Raw genomic sequence first — 19,819 nt, 5'->3', positions numbered from 1 at the left:
TGATACCAAGCATTTGGCTATGAAACTGTCACTACCTGTTTTAATGACTTTGGTTTGTCGCGGCCAGGATTCAAACCCCGACCTTCCACATGTGAGGCGAATGCTATAACCTCTAGGCCACCGTGGCAGTTTGTGTTTTGATACTACCTGAATGTCACTACAATGTTTCGTATAAGAATCTATGTGTATACTGATATGTGTGTCTTAGAAAGAGTGGAAGAATGAGGTAACATCAGGATTCACCTGAATTTCAAATTAAAGTACTCTTTTACTTTCAGGGAAAATGTCCTAGTATGATGAGAAAATAGGGAACAGTGCTATTGCCTCACATAGAGAAACCAGTAAGGAGAATGATGCATTTTCAGGTATTAGAAATTAAATACTTCTTGCTGTTAGCAACAATGAGAGAGAGAGAGAGAGAGAGAGAGAGAGAGAGAGAGAGATCCTTTACTTTAACAAGAATACAACATTTGTAATTTGACACTACCTGAATGTCACTACATGTGTGTTAGAATCTATATATATATATATATATATATATATATATATACTATGGTGTGTCTTAGAAAGTGGAAAGAGAGAGGAGAGAGAGAGAGAGAGAGAGCATCTTTTAATCCTTTAGTATAACATGAATACAACTTGTGTGTTTGGACACTACATGAATGTCACTACATGTGTATAAGAATCTATGTGTATTATAATTTGTGTGTCTTAGAAAGAGTGGAAGAAGGAGGTAAACATCAGGATTCACTTTTACTTTCAGGGAAAATGTCCAAGCATGATGAGAAAATAGGGAACAGTGCCATTGTCTCACTTAGAGAAGCCAGTGAGGAGACTGATGCATTTTCAGGTATAAAAAATTGAATATTTCATGCTGTTAGCAACAATGAGAGAGAGAGAGAGAGAGAGAGAGAGAGAGAGAGAGAGAATTATCCTTTAGTTTAACTTGAATTAAAAAAAATTACATTTAGACCTGAATGTCACTACATGTGTGTAAAAATTGTTGTCATTTTGAAAGAGAGGGAAGATGTTAGAAAAGGAGAGAAAGAGAGAGAGAAAGAGGGAGAGAGAGAGAGAATTATCCTTTAATGTAACTTGAATTAAAAAAAATTACATTTAGACACCTGAATGTCACTACATGTGTGTAAAAATTGTTGTCATTTTGAAAGAGAGGGAAGATTTAGAAAAGGAGAGAAAGAGAGAGAGAGAAAGAGGGGGAGAGAGAGAGAATTATCCTTTAGTTTAACTTGAATTAAAAAAAATTACATTTAGACACCTGAATGTCACTACATGTGTGTAAAATTTTTTGTCATTTTGAAAGAGGGAAGATGTTAGAAAAGGAGAGAGAGAGAGAGAGAGAGAGAGAGAGAGAGAGCATCTTTTAATCCTTTAGTATAACATGAATACAACTTGTGTGTTTGGACACTACATGAATGTCACTACATGTGTATAAGAATCTATGTGTATTATAATTTGTGTCTTAGAAAGAGTGGAAGAAGGAGGTAAACATCAGGATTCACTTTTACTTTCAGGGAAAATGTCCAAGCATGATGAGAAAATAGGGAACAGTGCCATTGTCTCACTTAGAGAAGCCAGTGAGGAGACTGATGCATTTTCAGGTATAAGAAATTCAATACTTCTTGTTGTTAGCAACAATGAGAGAGAGAGAGAGAGAGGGAGGGAGAGAGAGAGAAAATTATCCTTTAGTTTAACTTGAATTAAAAAAAAAATTACATTTAGACACCTGAATGTCACTACACAGGGGTCGAAATTAACGTTTTCTGCCACAGGCTAATTTTAGCCTGTGGGTAAAAAATCTACAGGCTAAAATGAAAAATTACAAGCTAAAATAAAAATAATGAAGCAGTGTTCTTTTTTTAATATGCTTTTTTAAATCAATGATTTTCCCCATCATTACTGAGCCTGGAGGGTCAACAGGCATCGTTTGGACAAGACACTAAGTTACATAAGTCATGTGGTGCAATATTTAGGTCTCTTGACCATCGCACCTATAATCCACAAACTGTTTACCGTAGACCTGTCTAGATCCAAAGTCTTCCAATTTCACGTCACATCAGGGTTGTCACTAGCGATTTTTCAAAGCGAATCCCAGACTCCTGGTTTATAAGCAGCACGATCACGAGTCCCATGAACTTTTTTGATAATCGTCTATGCGGTGAGCAGTGCACTCGTGTCATCACTACAACCCGACCTCAATATGACAATGAATTATTGTAGATAGGATATTCTGATAAAAATGACCAACAGAAGACTTGATAAAACATAAACTCCGATTTTTTTGATAAATGAATAACAAGAAATTCATACTTGTTATTCAATTTAATCACCCCTATAAGTGAACAGGACCCGTGGCACATGTCTATCTTTTCATCACAATGCGATGTCCGACCTCTAAAGCATTTGTTTGACTCCGAGTTTCTTAAAAAATCTTAAAAGAAAAATCCGGATAGAAACGATTGTTGAAATCCGTCGTTCCTGTAAGCGTTTGTATGATTCTGAGGGCAAGTTTGATAAAAGCAAATAGCTCATCCTCGTATAAAACGGATATGATACGATCATGGTTTGTAAATCACCACTCGCTAAGATTTTCGAGTGTCCACTATTTTTACTTGCTATTTTTCAATTGTACTCGCATTTTGCGAGTATTTCTCGCTAATTTCGAGCCCTGCTACATATGTGTAAAAAAAATTTCATTTTGAAAGAGAGGGAAGATGTTAAAAAAGGAGAGAGAGAGAGAGAGAGAATTATCCTTTAGTTTAACTTGAATTAAAAAAAATTACATTTAAACACCTGAATGTCACTACATGTGTGTAAAAAAAATTGTCATTTTGAAAGAGAGGGAAGATGTTAAAAAAGGAAAAGGAGAGAGAGAGAGAGAGAGAGAGAGAGAGAGAGAGAAGAGAGAGAGAGAGAGAGAGAAAATTATCCTTTAGTTTAACTTGAATTAAAAAAAATTATATTTAGACCTGAATGTCACTACTTGTGTGTAAAAATTGTTGTCATTTTGAAAGAGAGGGAAGATGTTAGAGAGAGAGAGAGAGAGAGAGAGAGAGAGAGAGAGAGAGAGAGAGAGAATTATCCTTTAGTTTAACTTGAATTAAAAAAAATTATATTTAGACCTGAATGTCACTACTTGTGTGTAAAATTTTTTGTCATTTTGAAAGAGAGGGATGTTAGAAAGAGAGAGAGAGAGAGAGAGAGAGAGAGAGAGAGAGAATCCGTAGTATAACAAGAATACAACATTTGTAATTTGACACTACCTGAATGTCACTATATGTGTGTTAGAATCTATATATATATATATATACTATATGTGTGTCTTAGAAAGAGTGGAAGGAGAGAGAGAGAAAGAGAGGGAGAGAGAGCAAGCATCTTTTAATCCTTTAGTATAACCTGAATAGGACTTGTGTGTTTGGACACTACATGAATGTCACTACATGTGTATAAGAATCTATGTGTATTATAATTTGTGTGTCTTAGAAAGAATGGAAGAAGGAAGTAAACATCAGGATTAACCTGCATTTCAAATTAAAGTACTCTTTTGCTTTTAGGGAAAATGTTCAAGCATGATGAGAAACTGCGCCATTGTTTCACTTACAGAAGCCAATGTTGAGGATGATGCATGTTCAGGTATAAAACAAATTAATTACTTCTTGCAACTACAACATTAAAAATGAGAGAGAGAGAATCAATTTTTGTTATTTTGACACCTGATTGTCACAACATGTGTGTAAAAATTGGTGTTATTTTGAAAGAGAGAAGAGGTTAGAAGAGAGAAAGAATCAAATTTTTTTGGCACCTGAATGTCACTACCTTAAAATTGGTGTCATTTTGAAAGAGAGAAGAGGTTAGAAAATGAGAGAGAGAGTGAGAGAAGCAAGCATTCTTTAGTATAACATAAATATTTCCCTTCACATTTTGATTGATTAAATATTGTTTAACGTCCCTCTCGAGAATCTTTCACTCATATGGAGACGTCACCACTGCCGGTGAAGGGCTGCAAAATTTAGGCCTATGCTCAGCGCTTACGGCCTTTGAGCAGGGAGGGATCTTTATTGTGCCACACCTGCTGGGACACGGGACCTCAGTTTTTGCGGTCTCATCCTAAGGACTGTCCCATTTAGTCGCCTCTTACAACAAGCAGGGGGTACTGAGGACCTATTCTAACCCGGATCCCCACGGGATTTTTACATTTTGAAGCTATCCATGAATTTCAATACATGTGTATAAGAATCCAATGTATATAATGTTCTTTATCACTTAGAAAGAATGGAAGAAGGAGGTTTACAAGATAGAGATAATATGCATAACTATAAACTTTCTAATGTGTTGTCTTTCAGTAGAGGTGTGTATTGATCAAGATTTTCCGATACGATACAATACAATATTTTCTGATGCGATATCTGATATATTGGATTTACAATGTAGTTAAGCATTTTCTGAAGTAAAATATCAAAATTAAAAAAAATGAAGTGGTTTAATATCTTTTATTTCATAACAAAACAAACAATGACAATTAAAGTCTGAGGAAACACCAATGTCACAATGTAAAAGCGGGGCTTAAAGTCTGAGGAACCTCTGATGTCACAATGTAAAAGCGAGTATTAAAGTCTGAGGAACAATCTCTCACCAGAGGGCGTTACGCTACGCCCCAGTGAAGCTTGCGTAGCACGCCCTCTGGTGAGAGAATGGTCTGAAGAATCGTGTTCCTGTTAGAAGCCATTTTTAAATTATGAACTTCGATCCCAACTATTAAAAGGGCTATTTTTAAACCCGACATATCGTATCGTCGAAACACCATATTGTATATCGCTAGACAGGCGTATACCGGTGCATTTCGATATATTGATTCACCCCTATCTTTCAGGGATATTGCAGTCAATGACTGTGATTCATCTTATAATGCAAAAGTTGGAGATACGCTCCTACAGGTATGAGCAGAATTTATAATTTGTAAATGAACAACACATGAATAAAAGTTGAGAGAGAGAGGGGGGGGGAGCAACCTGCTTCAGGATTTCAGGAATCTTAAATCTATATCTGTATAAGAATTTTTTAAATGTAAAAAGAGTAAGAGAAGAAAGTATACATAGTAAAAAAGTATGGCTGCATTTGTAATATCTCTGTGGAATTTCAACGCAAATATCCTGGCATGGTATGGTTTTTTCAGACAGTGACACTGATGCAGAAGATGTGAAGGATTATATGCTTTTAGGTATGAACAAAGTTGTGGTCAACTACAGAAGAAAGACATCAGAAATGGAGAGAGAAAAAAAGATCTCAGTAAAAGAGATCAGCTTGTATTTCAGACATTCTTTTCTGTAAATTTTGACACTTTACCTGATTGTTACTACATGTGTATAAAAATCCATGTCGTTTTGAAAGAGAGAGTGAGTGATCGACTTGACAAGGAATTCACTTGACAAGGAATTGGTGTTTAGCGAATAATGATGAAACCACAGTACCAATAATGATTCATCACACTTGTCAGAAAGGTCTCTTTTATATAGTTTATACTGACAAAATTTTGGTCTGGTTTCCAACATTGCAAACATTGTAATACGGAATATATAGCTTTAAATCAATTTCATTTATTTATTTTTTTTAGTGAAGGACCCTGATTATGAACCAGACCACTGCTCCGACAGTGATTCAGACTCTCTAATTGAAGGTAATTATCTCTTTAAAGTCATTTTCCCCTGTACTGCAGTACTCAGCAATTGAAACAGAACAATCTTATATACATATATTTACATTCACTGAATTTTTTCTCTTATATTTCTATTGAAATTGACATTGCTTTCATCTGGAGCAGTGAAAGCATGTTTGTTGCAAACTTGTTGGATCCAGTTTTTTTGTACCATCTTTCTGTGTAATCATTACCAAATATGGGGCGTCATCAAGGTCAAAGGGTGCGTTGGCTGTTCTGTTTAACGTAACAAATGGGTCAATTATATGATATTTTAGTACTTCAATCTAGTTTATATTTGAAAACAATACAACAAAATATAAATATGAACAATGAAATGTCTTTCTTTGTTGCTTCATCGGGTGATGAAGGTAGCAATCATTGCACAAAAAGTTTACATAACCCGTTTACACGGGTTATGAATATTTTTTTTGCAATGCTAGCTACCTTCATTACCCGATGAAACAACAAAGAAAGCATTTTATTGTGTAAATAACTTGTTAGCTCACCTGAACCGAAGGTTCAAGTGAGCTTTTCTGATCAACATTTGTCCTTTGTCTGTCATCGTTGTTGTAAACTTTTCACAATTTTATCTTCTTCTCTTGAACCACTGGGCCAATTTCAACCAAACTTGGCCACAAGCATCCTTAGGTAAAGGGCTTTCAAGTTTGTTCAAGTGAAGGGCCATGTCCCTTTCAAAGGGGAGATAATCACAAAAATGCAAACATAGGGTGGGGTCATTTAAAAATCTTCTTCTCAAGAACCACTGGGCCAGAAGAGCTGAAATTTACCTGAAAGTTTGTTCAAATGATGGCTCCCAGGGGTAGGATGGGGCCACAAGGGGGATCAAAGTTTTACATACAAATATATAGTTAAAATCTTCTTCTCAATAACCACTGAGTCAGAAAAGCTGATATTTACAAGAAAACTTTTTGACATAATGCAGATTCAAGTTGTTCAAACCATGGCCCCGGGGTGTAGGATGGGGCCACAAGTGGGGGGGGGGGGGGGGGGGGGGGGGGTCAAAGTTTTACATACAAATATAGGGAAAATCTTTAAAAATCTTCTTCTCAAGAACCATTGGGCCAAGGAAGTTGACATTTACATGAAAGCTTTCTGACATAGTGTAGATTCAAGTTTGCAAAAATCGTGGCCTCCAGGGGTAGTTGGGGCCATAATAGGGACTAAGGTTTTACATGCAAATCTATATGGAAAGTCTTCAGATATGGGCCAAGGTGACTCAGGTGAGCGATGTGGCCCATGGACCTCTTATTTCTGCAGTGTTCGAAATTAACCATAGACCGATAGACCGAGTCTATGTCAAATGACACTGGTCTATGCTAATTGTAATTGAGATAGACCAAATTGTCCATGCCGATTTCTCGGTCTAAAACAATAGAGTTATCCCAAAAGTTGACTTCTGATAAACGTTATGAGGAAAGAAGGACATCGTTATGGAAATGGAAAGAAAATATGCTTTCTAAGTACATTAGAAGTAAATGACAATGTTTTAAATTTGTGGGTTGTTTTTTTTCAATGTTGCGGTCTATGCTAATTTCATTAGGTCTATGTCATCTTGTTTTGGCATAGACCAATGGTCTATACCAAGTTTTAAACCAATTTCGAACACTGTTTCTGGTTGTAACACCTATTTGTTTGGGTAAAAAAATATAGTTATACCCCCCGCAACAAGTTGTGGGGGGGGGGTATACTGGAATCAGGTTGTCCGTCTGTCTGTCCGTCCGTCCGTCCGTCTGTAGACGCAATGGTTTCCGGACTCTAAAGCATTATCCTTTCCACCTACCGTCACCATATCATATATATGGACTACCCATGGGATGAAGATGTTCCCTATCGATTTTGGGGTCAAAAGGTCAAAGGTCAAGCGCACTGGACATCGAAGTAGCAATATGGTTTCCGGGCTCTAAAGCGTTATCCTTTCCACCTACAGTCACCATATCATATATATGGACTACCCATGGAATGAAGATGTTCCCTATCGATTTTGGGGTCAAAAGGTCAAAGGTCAAGTGCACTGGACATCGAAGTAGCAATATGGTTTCCGGGCTCTAAAGCGTTATCCTTTCCACCTACAGTCACCATATCATACATATGGACTACCCATGGGATGAAGATGTTCCCTATCGATTTTGGGGTCAAAAGGTCAAAGGTCACGCGCACTGGACATCGAAGTAGCAATATGGTTCGGTTTGTCATGCCATTTGTTTTTTACACTCAGAAAAGAGGTAGTTTATACCTATTACCAACACCCTTTGGGAGATTGGGGTAAGCGGGGGGTATTCTTAGTGAGCATTGCTCACAGTACCTCTTGTTTATACTTGCACGAACATTTCACACTTAAAGTAATTCCACCCTCCCGTAATGTCATCAGATTTTGCAAAATCAATGATTTATTTAGATTTATGGATGATAGGAACATAAATTTTGTTGGAGTCTTTTTCTTTAGTTATTGTAAAAAATCTTCTTAAAAATAAAACATTTCAAAAGTCTAAGTTATAGATGAATTACCAATGAAAAGTGTCAAAATATTGAATCCAAGGGCAATAACTCTGTTTTTATTGATTTCTCTATCAAGTTTATTCTGCGATAGATTTCCTTTATTTTTTACAGACATTTTGTATATTTTTGTGAAGAAACAGTTTCATGAAATTGTTATGAATGCAATTATATCGTCATAACCAGTTTTCAGGAAATTTTGAAAACGCTGTTTAAGGAAAATTGCAATTTTCTGACGTTGATATATAACTCTGTTTATGTATGTCTGGCATCTTAAAAAGTGTGATGACCTATATATTTTATTTAATAATTTGTTAGTTTTAGCTCTAATAAATGGAAATAAATACACTTTTTAAACTTGTATCAGATAAAACTGCGAGTATGGAGTTACCTTAAATGTATATTGCTTTCTGGGTTTTAAAGCATAAGCTGCCCCAATACAGTTTATACTCATATAAATCAGGTAGCTTTTGTATTTATTCCTTGAATGTTTTTTTGTCAATAGAAAACCAAGATGATCTTCCTGACAGTTTTAGGAAAGTGACCTCATGATAGAAGGTAATTGCCTTTCATCTTCTTTAGTCTCACACCTTGCACGGAAGAAGGGGATATTAAATTGGATCTTTCCATTTATCCATCTGTTAGTCAACCAAGGGTTTTTCAGATGATATCTCAAGAACTTGGAATAAAACTTTGTAGGTGTTATCCTCATGACTTAAGAACGGCCTTTATTTTTAGCTCACCAGAGCTGAAATCTCAAGTGAGATTTTCTGATCGCCTGTTGTCCGTCATCTGCCCATCTGTCTGTAAACTTTTTACATTTTAGACTTCTTCTCCAGAACCACTGGGCCAATTATAACCAAACTTGGCCAAAAGCATCCTTGGGTGAAGGACTTTCAAGTTTCTTCAAATGAAGGGCCATGTCCCCTTCTAAGGAGAGATACTCACAAAAATGCAAAAATAGGGTGGGGTCATTTAAAAATCTTCTCAAGAACCACTGGGCCAGAAAAGCTGAGATTTACATGAAAGCTTCCTGACATAGTGCAGATTCAAGTCTGTAAAAATCATGCCCCCCCCCCCCCCCCCCCAAGGGTAGGATGGGGCCACAATAGGGGATCAAAGTTTTGCACACAAATATATAGGAAAAATCTTCTTCTCAAAAACTACTGGGCCAGGAAAGCGGAAATTTACATGAAAGCTTCCTGACATAGTGCAGATTCAATTATGTTAAACTCATTTACATAACTAATAAATAGAAAAAAAATATTTTAAAAATTTTATCCGTAAGAACCATTAGGCCAAAGAAGTTTACATTTGCACGAAAGAATCCTGAGATAGTGCAGATTCAAGTTTGTTAAAATCATGGTCCCCAGGGGTAAGATGGGGCCGAAGTAGGTAGTCAAAATTTTACATGCAAATATATTATATAATAGGGAAAATCATTAAAAATCTTCTGAAAAATCACTGGGCCAGAAAAGTTTATGTTTACATGAAAGCTTACTGACATAGTATAGATTCAAGTTTGTATAAACCATGGTCCCTGGGAGTAAGTTGGGGCCACAATAGAGATCAAAGTTTTACATGCAAATATATAGGAAAAATCTTTAGAGACTCAGGTGAGCAATGTGGCCCATGGGCCCCTTGTTTTTAAGTCAAATGCTTAAAGGCCAATGTTGTGATGTTGCACAGTGTAGAAAACATGTAGTTTGTGGATGATATCTCAAGTAGCATATAAGATCTTTGCAAATTCCTTATATACCAATAACAAATACCCATTATTTTTTATGTGAACTACTTAAGTCATATTATCTTACTGGACCCTAATGAGATTTTGGCATGAAACTGCTGATTTTTGAAAAATACCTAAATGTCCTACGCATGTCCTACGTCCTATATTATTTTCTTGTTCAAAGTTTCTAAATGATGTCTCAAATAGTATTTGGGGTCTTGGTTTAAAACTTTGCTTGTACTTTAAGTTTTCTTATTACAAATAAAGACCCCTTTTGTAATGAAGGTCTTGATCAAAATAAAGGTATAGGAAATTGTTTCATGAAGTAAGGAAAGTAAAATTCTATAAATTTGCTTGCTGTACTTGATAGTAACAAAGTTTATATTATAGTTTCAGAATGTCCTACCATTGATCCTGGAAGTGAAAAAGTATCTGATAGTGAAGAAAGCTACGGTAGCATAGAGAGTGAAAACTATCCCATGCTCTCTGGAAAGAAAGAAAAAGACATTTCTTTTTAAGCTGTAAGGTGTTCCCAAAAATTCAATTGGAAACTTCAACAAACTGCATGCCTGCTTTTTTGTGATAAGATGATTGCTAACATTGCAAGACATCTTGAACTAGCACACAAAGCAGAAGTTGAAGTAGCCAGGGTTTTAGCTTTCCCCCCAAAAAGCAAAGAAAGGGGATAAATGAGGGAGGAACTTCAAAGTATTAATGTGTGCATTATGTATAAATTTATTTGATGTAATCACTAGTAAAACCGATTTTGCTTAATATACATTTTTTTCTATGCACTGCATAATTATGTAGATGCAATAACTGGGACTTAACATTTGAAAAGAAGTTGTTTGTGATTCTTTGCAATTGTACTATGAACCTGTAAGTTACATCATTAAATATAATGCTAGATTCAATACTTGTCCTGTCATTCAGTCTCGAAATGGTGGCTTTCTAAATGGAAATGTTTACTATGTACTTGACCTATATAGCTTTGCCAGAAAATGAAGAATTTATGCTTAAATGCATGTAATATAAGTGTAGCGAACAGTATAAGAGGGAACTTATACTGCCTCGCTAGAGAGCTAGCTTTTCTAGTGATGTGGTAGAATTTCTCTTGATTATGCAAGTTAAGCAACAGCGAACGTGATCAGCACTTGGCTGGGTGACAGCTACATGTTACAAATTGGTGGCAGTGGTGGGATAGCCAAGTGGCGCTATTCCGTTACACATTTTTGGTGTCAGAAGTGGGATAGCCATGTAGTGCTATCCCGTTTCACAAGCATAGGGGTCAACTGCAATTTTCCTCAAAAGTACATTACCGTGGCCAATTAATAGCACAGGCACCTGAAGTATGGGGTATTAGGCTTAACCACCACCCCACCCCCCCCCCCCCCCCCCCCCCCCCCCTTACCAGTATAATAAAATACACCGGTAGAAGGCCCAATCTTTAAAGCTTACAAAAAGCATCAAATGATTACATAAATTGAAAGAGGGATGAGATAGACAAGGAATTCACACATTTCAGAGTTATTGTCACGAAAAATTTATAAAAGGGGGGGTGGGTAGTAATATCCGTACTTTAGTTGCCTGTGATTAATGGAACCCACAAAAATCTTGGTGTCAACTACCTAATTAAAAATATTTTTAGAAAATAATTCTATTTGTTACAAAACTTTGATTGGCTGGTTATTGAAATACACTACTAGCATCCCACTACATGTGTATGACAGACGTCTCCATATGAGTGAAAATTTTTCGAGCCAGACGTTAAGCAAAATACAATCAATCAATCATGTGTATGACAGGAATATATTCAAAGTAAAGACATGTGTATCGAGTGGTTAATGAGAGGAGATAATTAGATGTAAATTCGAAATTAAACGCAAGTAGTCGGTTTCATGTGTGTCTACTAACATCCCACTACACGTGTATGACAGGAATCTCAATATTAAATACTCAAAGTAAAGACATGTGTATCGAGTGGTTAATGAGATGAGATAAATACAGGTAAGTTCATAATTTAACGCAAGTAGTCGGTTTCATGTGTGTATATCAACACTGACAATGTAGTGAGAATCATGTGTGTGTCAGTGAAGAGTCACGTGGTCAGATGTAGTGGAGTTCAGGTGAAATTTCAAATTTTTAATAAAAGGATTTCATGGGTAATAAACCCTGTTGGCACATTAGAGCAGGCCCTCTTTTACAAATTTGCTCAAAATTGCTCTCCAACATGCTTAGAAAATAGTGTAGTGACTTTCAGGAGTAAAGTCATGTGTAGTGAGTTTCAGGTGTATACAAGTATGTGTGTGTGTGTGTGTGTGTGTGTGTGTGTATAATATTATAAAATATTGGGAAACATTTCCTGCAAAACCAATAACTGCATCTATCTCATCAGTTGCGATGTCTGCCAGAAGCAGTATATAGGAGAAACAACAGACCTTCGCAGATGGGTCAACAACCACCGGTCCTCCATCAGAACCAAAAAAGATTTGCCAGTAGCAACACATTTCAATGGCAACTAGTTCTAATTGTAACGGGGACCGTTACAGATGTTCCCCAAACCTCCCCCAATTAAAAAGTGATGTCCTTGTGAATCTATAGGAAAAAATCATTTTATTTTAGCCTTTAATTACATGTAGTACGTTCAACATGGTCATTTCAGTACCAAGAAATGAAAGAAAGCGTTGCACGTGCATACACGCGCACGCGTGTATGATTCCGAATTTCTGTTGATGTCGTTCAACAGGCATTTGTATCATATACCCACAGTATGAATTTCATAACGTTTCCACCAAATATAAGGAAGTTATAGCGATTTTAAAATCGTCCAATCAGAAATCAGCACACGTGCATGCACGTGCTGAGCAGTAATTCTAACCACAGCAATTTGTAAGGAGTACCAAGATACATCTAAACCCCTAATATGAATAGAATTTGATGAAAAACAAAAACGTTATCGTCCTTTAAAAATTGAACATTTAAAAAACGTTACACGCGCATGCGCGTGTGCGTTGGCATTTTTTGTTACACCAACATATAGATACACATATTGTCTACATATGCTGTGAATATCATCTCATTCGCTTCATAAATAAGATAGTTACAAACGTTTTAGCATTATCCAATCAAAATGAAGCGCACGTGCATGCGCGTGCAAATTGGTAATTTTGACCATGTAAATCAGTTAAGGGTCTCAATATCTACCTATGATATGAATTTCAAGCCATTTCAATGAACAACAAAAAAGTTAGACTGATTCCAAAGTTAGCGTACAAATTTTGTAATGCGCGTGCACGCGCATGCGTGCGCGTGCTGGCAAAATAACTATTATTTTTCATATGTACAAATGATATACTATCATCCTATTTAGGTTTTATATCGCTTCCTTCAATATTCTGATTTTCCATTTTTTGTACCAAAATTGCAATGCACGTGCGCGTGCATGCATGCATGTGCAAACAAAATGACTATCACTATGCACATCTACAAACGCTATACTATCATCCTGGAAAGTTTCATATCGATCCCTTTTGTAGTTTCTGCGAACACTACCGGACAAAAAAGTACCGGAGAAAAAGAATAATAATAATAATAATAATAATAAGAAACAGAGTAAAAACAATATGTTCCCAAACTTTGTTTGGGGAACATAATAACCACCGATGGGAGGACATGGCAGTAGTGGTTATTGATCATGACCCTAGTTGGTCAGATACCGAAAGAAAGCAGAAGGAAAAATGCTGGATGCACAGGTTGAAGTCATTTGAACCGCATGGTATCAACAAACCTACTGACTTCACCAGGATGAATACGGGCTAAACCCTTACTAGATTTTAAGCTTCATCTAGACCTACTCGTCTGATCATGTCCCTAACAGTGGTACTATGACCATTTTTGAACACATTTCTTTTTTCTTTTCAATTCTGTTTACAATCAGCCCATCTTTTTAAAAAAAAATTTGAACTTCATAACCGATTGCTTACATGTAAAACCCATATATCAGTTTCCGTGATTCTATGTTGTTTTTACACATCTACCCTAGACATGATCAGTACGGGAATGTCTGATGTTGATTCAATTTCCTGGGCTGTCTATTCTTTGTTTTTGTTTGGAGTTGGTCCATTTTGTTAACTTATTCAAACTTGTTGTTTACATTATCTTTCTCTCAAACTTTGTTCATTTCTTACTTCGTTTACATAGCTTATTTTCATTTATTTATTTATTTACTTGTATTTGTTACTTATTATTATCTTTCATAAATTATGCATGGTTAAAATAGAATCTCTCTGGGTACGAGTTAGCTTTACTATTTCTCAACGTAATTGGTTTAACTTGTTCCACTTGAGATTAATTAAGTTTATTTTTCTTTTCGGACATTTTGGATCAGCTCTTTGGACGAATAAGGCATGTCCTAATTCGTTCCACTTTTAACATTGATTGGCAAGCCTAAAGACCAAAAACATGTAGTCTGCGTTGTAAATACGTTTGTAGATTAGTGTAGTTGTAGTGCTAGATGTATTTATATGTAGTTTTTGTTATTATGCTCTGTTGATATTGACCACATTATGTAATTCTTTACGTTTCTCCTGAAGAAGGGACGGGTCGTCCCGAAAATTTGACAATCTCGTTGTTCGTGTCGTTGCTCATTTTAGTTCTTTGTATAATTTTTTGTATTTAACCTTGTATCCATGTTGTGGATCTGACACTTTTAGGTATCGGGTGTTGTTGGAACTTTAGTGCTTATTATATATATATATATATATATATATATATATATATATATATATCCAAATTGAGTTTTTAAAAAAAATCACAGTGTCCGGTATAAAATATTAAAAGAAATAGAATAAACAGTACACAAAGTTAAAAATTTAACGCAAGCGCTTTCATTTTATAATCCTCAGGCGTTACATTTTAAAATTTTAAAACTAATTAATTTTAAAACTAATTAAATACAATTAAATACATTTTAAAACTATTTTAAAATGTAACGCCTGAGGATTATAAAATGAAAGCGCTTGCGTTAAATTTTTAACTTTGTGTACTGTTTATTCTATTTCTTTTAATATATATATATATATATATATATATATATATATATATATATATATATGCAAGGTGAAGATAACGTACGGTGATCAATCTCATAACTCCTATAAGCAATACAAAATAGATAGTTGGGCAAACACGGACCCCTGGACACACCAGAGGTGGGATCAGGTGCCTAGGAGGAGTAAGCATCCCATGTTGACCGGTCACACCCGCCATGAGCCCTATATCCTGATCAGGTAAACGGAGTTATCCGCAGTCGAAATCAGTGTGCCAAGAACGGCTTAACAATCGGTATGAAACACGTCAGACAGCATTTGACCCAGTGCGGGGTTGTACTGACGAAGTAGATCGTTATAACGACCATAGAATTTGCGAAATGCTGACTTCAATCGAGACTGTTGAAATCCCTGTACCATCAACTTGTTTTTCAGTAGCTTACCTCGATTTAAAAACTGACTATACGCAGAACAAGCTCTTGCATACCGAATCAGTTGAGATATATAAACACCATATGCAGGTGATAATGGAATATTGCTACATAAATATGGGAAGTTGACGATGGAGAAGCTGAAATCATCCCGTTTGTCACACAGTTGAGTTGTCAGTTTGCCGTTAATGTCTACTTTCAATAAAATATCTAAGTATGAAGCAGAAGTGGACGACTCTGTAGTGTCCTTTATTTCGAGCTCACAGGGATATATTAAATCGACATATGAATGAAGGCTACCATTGTTAATAGACAAAACGTCATCGATATATCTAAAAGTCGAATTGAAGGCCACAGCGAGAGATTTTTTCTTCTCACGTAGAAGTTTTTGAATAAATTCTGCTTCATATGAATATAAAAACAGGTCAGCTTACAAAGGAGCACAATTCGTGCCCATGGGAATTCCAACAGACTGTTGGAAGACCTGATCACCAAAGACCACGAAGATATTGTCAGTGACTTCAGAGTACTTGTGCGTGGAATCAGAGTGGTGTTTAACAAAGTAAGTTTTTGAATGACTGATCACTAGATATGAATATTTCCGTTTTCCGTTTTTGTTGAAGAAGCAACTGTCTATGATGTCAAAAAGTCTAGTCTTTAATTTATCGTGAGGAATGGTCGTGTATAGTGTTGAAAAGTCATAGGTTTAATGCTATTGATTTGGGAAAAATTCTGCGATTTCAAGTTTACTAAAAGTTCTTTAGAATTTTTTAGAATCCATATTTGTTTAACACCACTTCTGGCATATGTAGTCGCACAGTAAGTTTTAAGTTTATCCTTCAGAACTGTCAACAGTTTCGTGAGGAGCAAATATAGGGGCTTGGTAGAACACTTAGAAAAATCCAAGTATAGACTAGCCATAGCTTTTTCAAATGATGTGTGTAAAACTCTCAATGGATTAGAGTAAAGTTTTGTACGAATATGATGTGGACCTAATTGTCTGTTGACGTAAGGCAAAAGTGAATCAAACGTGACATCATTTATACATGGTCTTTTATATGAACGATGGCCATGACTGCGTTTCCGTCTTTGGGTATTGGGAAAGAGTCCCATCACATTCACGTTATTTCCTTGTGAACTAGTCAAAATCCCCACATCATATACATTATCATTGCATCCATATGGAAATGCAGTGCCTAGGGTCCTGATCCAGTGATCTTCCCGTTGTCTACGAAAGGGGATGCTTAATGTAGGATTGTTTGTGTGATGGTAATTTTTTTCTAAAATCCTTACCCTCATAGACAAGATGGAGTGGTCCGGTGCATTAAAATGCTTGTAAAGAAGTTGGTTACCACCATTATTAATATATAAAGCACTAAAATGACCAACTACACGAACAGATTGTCAAATTTTCGGGACGACAATCTGGTTGTTCGTGTCGTTGGTCATTTTAGTGCTTTGTATTATTTTTTGTATTTGACCTTGTATCCATGTTGTGGATCCGACACTTTGAGGTATCGGGTGTTATTGAAACTTTAGTGCTTATATATATATATATATATATATATATATATATATATATATATATATATATGCCACTTAGTGTATGGTCATTAGTGAGTCATCATTTCAGTTTCACACTATATACTGCATTGAAAACTAAGTGTTAAGTCACTCTAGTCCAATTTCTGATTTTTTCTCTCTCAATCATTCAAAATTATTGACATTTTATGTCCAAGCATGCTAAGCAGAATTGCGATGCATTTGCAAATGGGTTAAGGGCTTCCATAGTAAAGTATACTATAAGTTTGGAGAAATTGCACCTCAAATTCACAAGTATGATTATAATAGTAACGGGTACACACCGCATAGGTTGACAGTGATCGATTTCCCCTAACGTAAGCTGAATATCACGTTACACTTTATTTGTGAAAAACATCAGGAGACCCTACTTATCAATGAAAGCTCGAGTGTATTCGAGGTACCAGCTGAAAATTCATCGATATAGTCAGAAATAAATAAAAATCCTTTACATGACAAATACATACTCAAACTAAACATGCGTTAATTTAACAACATATCGACAGCCATCAGCAAAATTCCGAGGTTGCTCTTCCCATTGATACCATTCCGTTACTTTATAAGGTAGAAGTTGTTTTCAACACTTTTCAGGGGGTACGGATACATCTAAAATATCTATCAAAAATGTCTCTGGCTATAGCGGCCGCACTTATGCATCGTTTCTGTACATTGCAATTATCTAAGCAGGTAACGCACCAAACAATCAGATGAGGACGATTTCAATGCCACAATATGATATGAATATCATATTTATGCATAGTATATATACTAGCGGAAAAAAGAAACGCAAGTTCTGTTTTTGTATTATAACTTTTAGACACGTGGACGGAATTTAATTCAATTTGACACTGAGATGCCTCCGTGCACTGTAAAAATTCCCTTTAGCTAATATTCAGCCGACCGCGACCCCACTTGATGATGCATGCTTTCGGCAGATTTTTGATCATAGCTTGCATCCGGGGTACTCCTGTACCATATGTGCTGGTAAATCATTTCAAATCGAACATTATAACAGTACATATCAGCTACACACCTTTTCTTTTCCAAGCGATTGTAGAGCGAAATGCAGCGAATAAATGAAGTCAATAGGGGTGTCCTACCCATATTAACTTCATTTATTCCCAACGTTATATAGCCCAGCAATATGGTGTACACAAGAAAAACAATATCCCATTTAGTTGGGCGTCTTAAAGTCACTGAGAGATTGAGTGACCATCCCAGAAGTTCATAGAGGTACATTTATATCATATATACACGAGAGAGCGCTTGCGATATGTATGGATGGCATGTATAGAAGATAGCCAATGCTGATATGGCAAACGCCTATGTTGGAATGTCTTCTTTTGCACTGTTTAAACATACAATTTGATATTTGCACATTGTGGCACATGCTTTGTAATTCTAGTTTACTTTACTCTAAATTTCGCACCATGCATATGCTTTATAATTTTAGTTTACTTTACTTGAGATTTCGCACCATTCAACTGTAGAACTGCATTCCCTGGGTTTTTTTTCTCTCTATAATCCTGACACTTGATTTAATCCTATTGTGTTAGTTTCATTTGGCCGATATAATGAGGTACTGGGTTGACTATATACTACAAATCAAGGCAACGACAATCCAAGGTGTCATTGGAGCTAGTTGACCAATTACTTGCTGCACTTCTTAGATTTAGATTCGGACTGTCACTTCCGATATTATCCACTGATTCGGTATATCAGAGAGTACGTTTTCCAAGTATTTTCCCATCTTGATGAACTTTATTTCCTGCACGTGGTATCATTCATGCAGCAATGCTAATGCCTTTTAAATTCAAATATCAAAATAAGTTAGATTCGACTGCACACAACTTTGCTTGCAGAAGTTCTTTAGGATTGTGAATCATACGTCCGTGAAGGTTCAAGGTGGTATCATCTGATTGGGTGTTCTTTTTTTTTTTTTTTTTTTTTTTTTTTTTTTTACAAAATTGTTATATGAAGATGGTAGTTTTATGGCGGGCAAAACTTTTATGGTGAGAAAACAAATGTAGTTTTAGTATTTTTCTATTTATAGTTGTTTGCCACCCATCATTAAAACCCAACTCATTTACAAAGATAATATTGTTCTTTGTCAAAAGTAGAAATGACAATGAATAAACATGCATAACAACAGCTGCCTGTTACATGAAAATTACACTATACACAATGAATAAAAACATCCAACCAGTAAAACCTTGCAAATAATAAAAGAGGCTGATCAATGTTAGAAACTAGACTCGATCAATAAAGTTTCGAATTAAAATCAGATATCTACCTGGTAAACAATGTAACTTAAATTCCAATATACATGTAGATATACTCTCTTGTTGAGTTTCTCATACGATAACTAGTGCTTTGGTCGGCGTGTTTTAAAGATGTGGAACGGAACTTTCACAAAGAATAAAATGAACATGCGCAGTCATGATATCTACCTGAGCATGAAGGCTAAAATTAGCCACACTTAATGCAACATACATAAACAATCTATTGACATAAATTTTTAGAAGTGCTTATCCGCAATTTTCAACAGATGAAATTTTTGAAACAGTAGATAGCCTCTTTAAAGGGACTGGTTCACTTTTTGAACGAACTATTTTTTATTTATGCCAATTATGATGTGAAACATTAAAAATATAACTCATTTAATGTTGTCAGCCAACATTTTGACCTACTGAATGCAAGAATAAAAGCAATATTTTAGCATTAGATTTGTGTTATGTAAACAAAGATTCGAGTCTTTTTATGTAAAAAACAAACCAGTGAAATATCAGTTTTGTAATATAAA

The 19,819-nt window shown here is 35.7% G+C and overlaps 1 protein-coding gene across 1 annotated transcript in view; it reads right to left on the bottom strand.

Moving 5' to 3' along the window:
* The window catches only part of LOC125666080 (alpha-(1,3)-fucosyltransferase fut-5-like), a 50,167-nt gene extending 30,725 nt beyond the window's left edge, over positions 1–19,442 (bottom strand). Inside the window, exon 1 of the mRNA XM_048899203.2 lies at positions 19,310–19,442. The gene's annotated coding sequence lies outside the window, so the exon portion shown is untranslated. The remainder of the gene's footprint in view (positions 1–19,309) is intronic.
* Positions 19,443–19,819: the final 377 nt, after the last annotated feature.

Source organism: Ostrea edulis, chromosome 10 (genome assembly GCF_947568905.1).
Source record: "Ostrea edulis chromosome 10, xbOstEdul1.1, whole genome shotgun sequence".
Lineage (NCBI taxonomy): Eukaryota > Metazoa > Mollusca > Bivalvia > Ostreida > Ostreidae > Ostrea > Ostrea edulis.
Note: the sequence above shows the minus strand (reverse complement) of the source record. Positions and strands in the feature narration are given on the sequence as shown.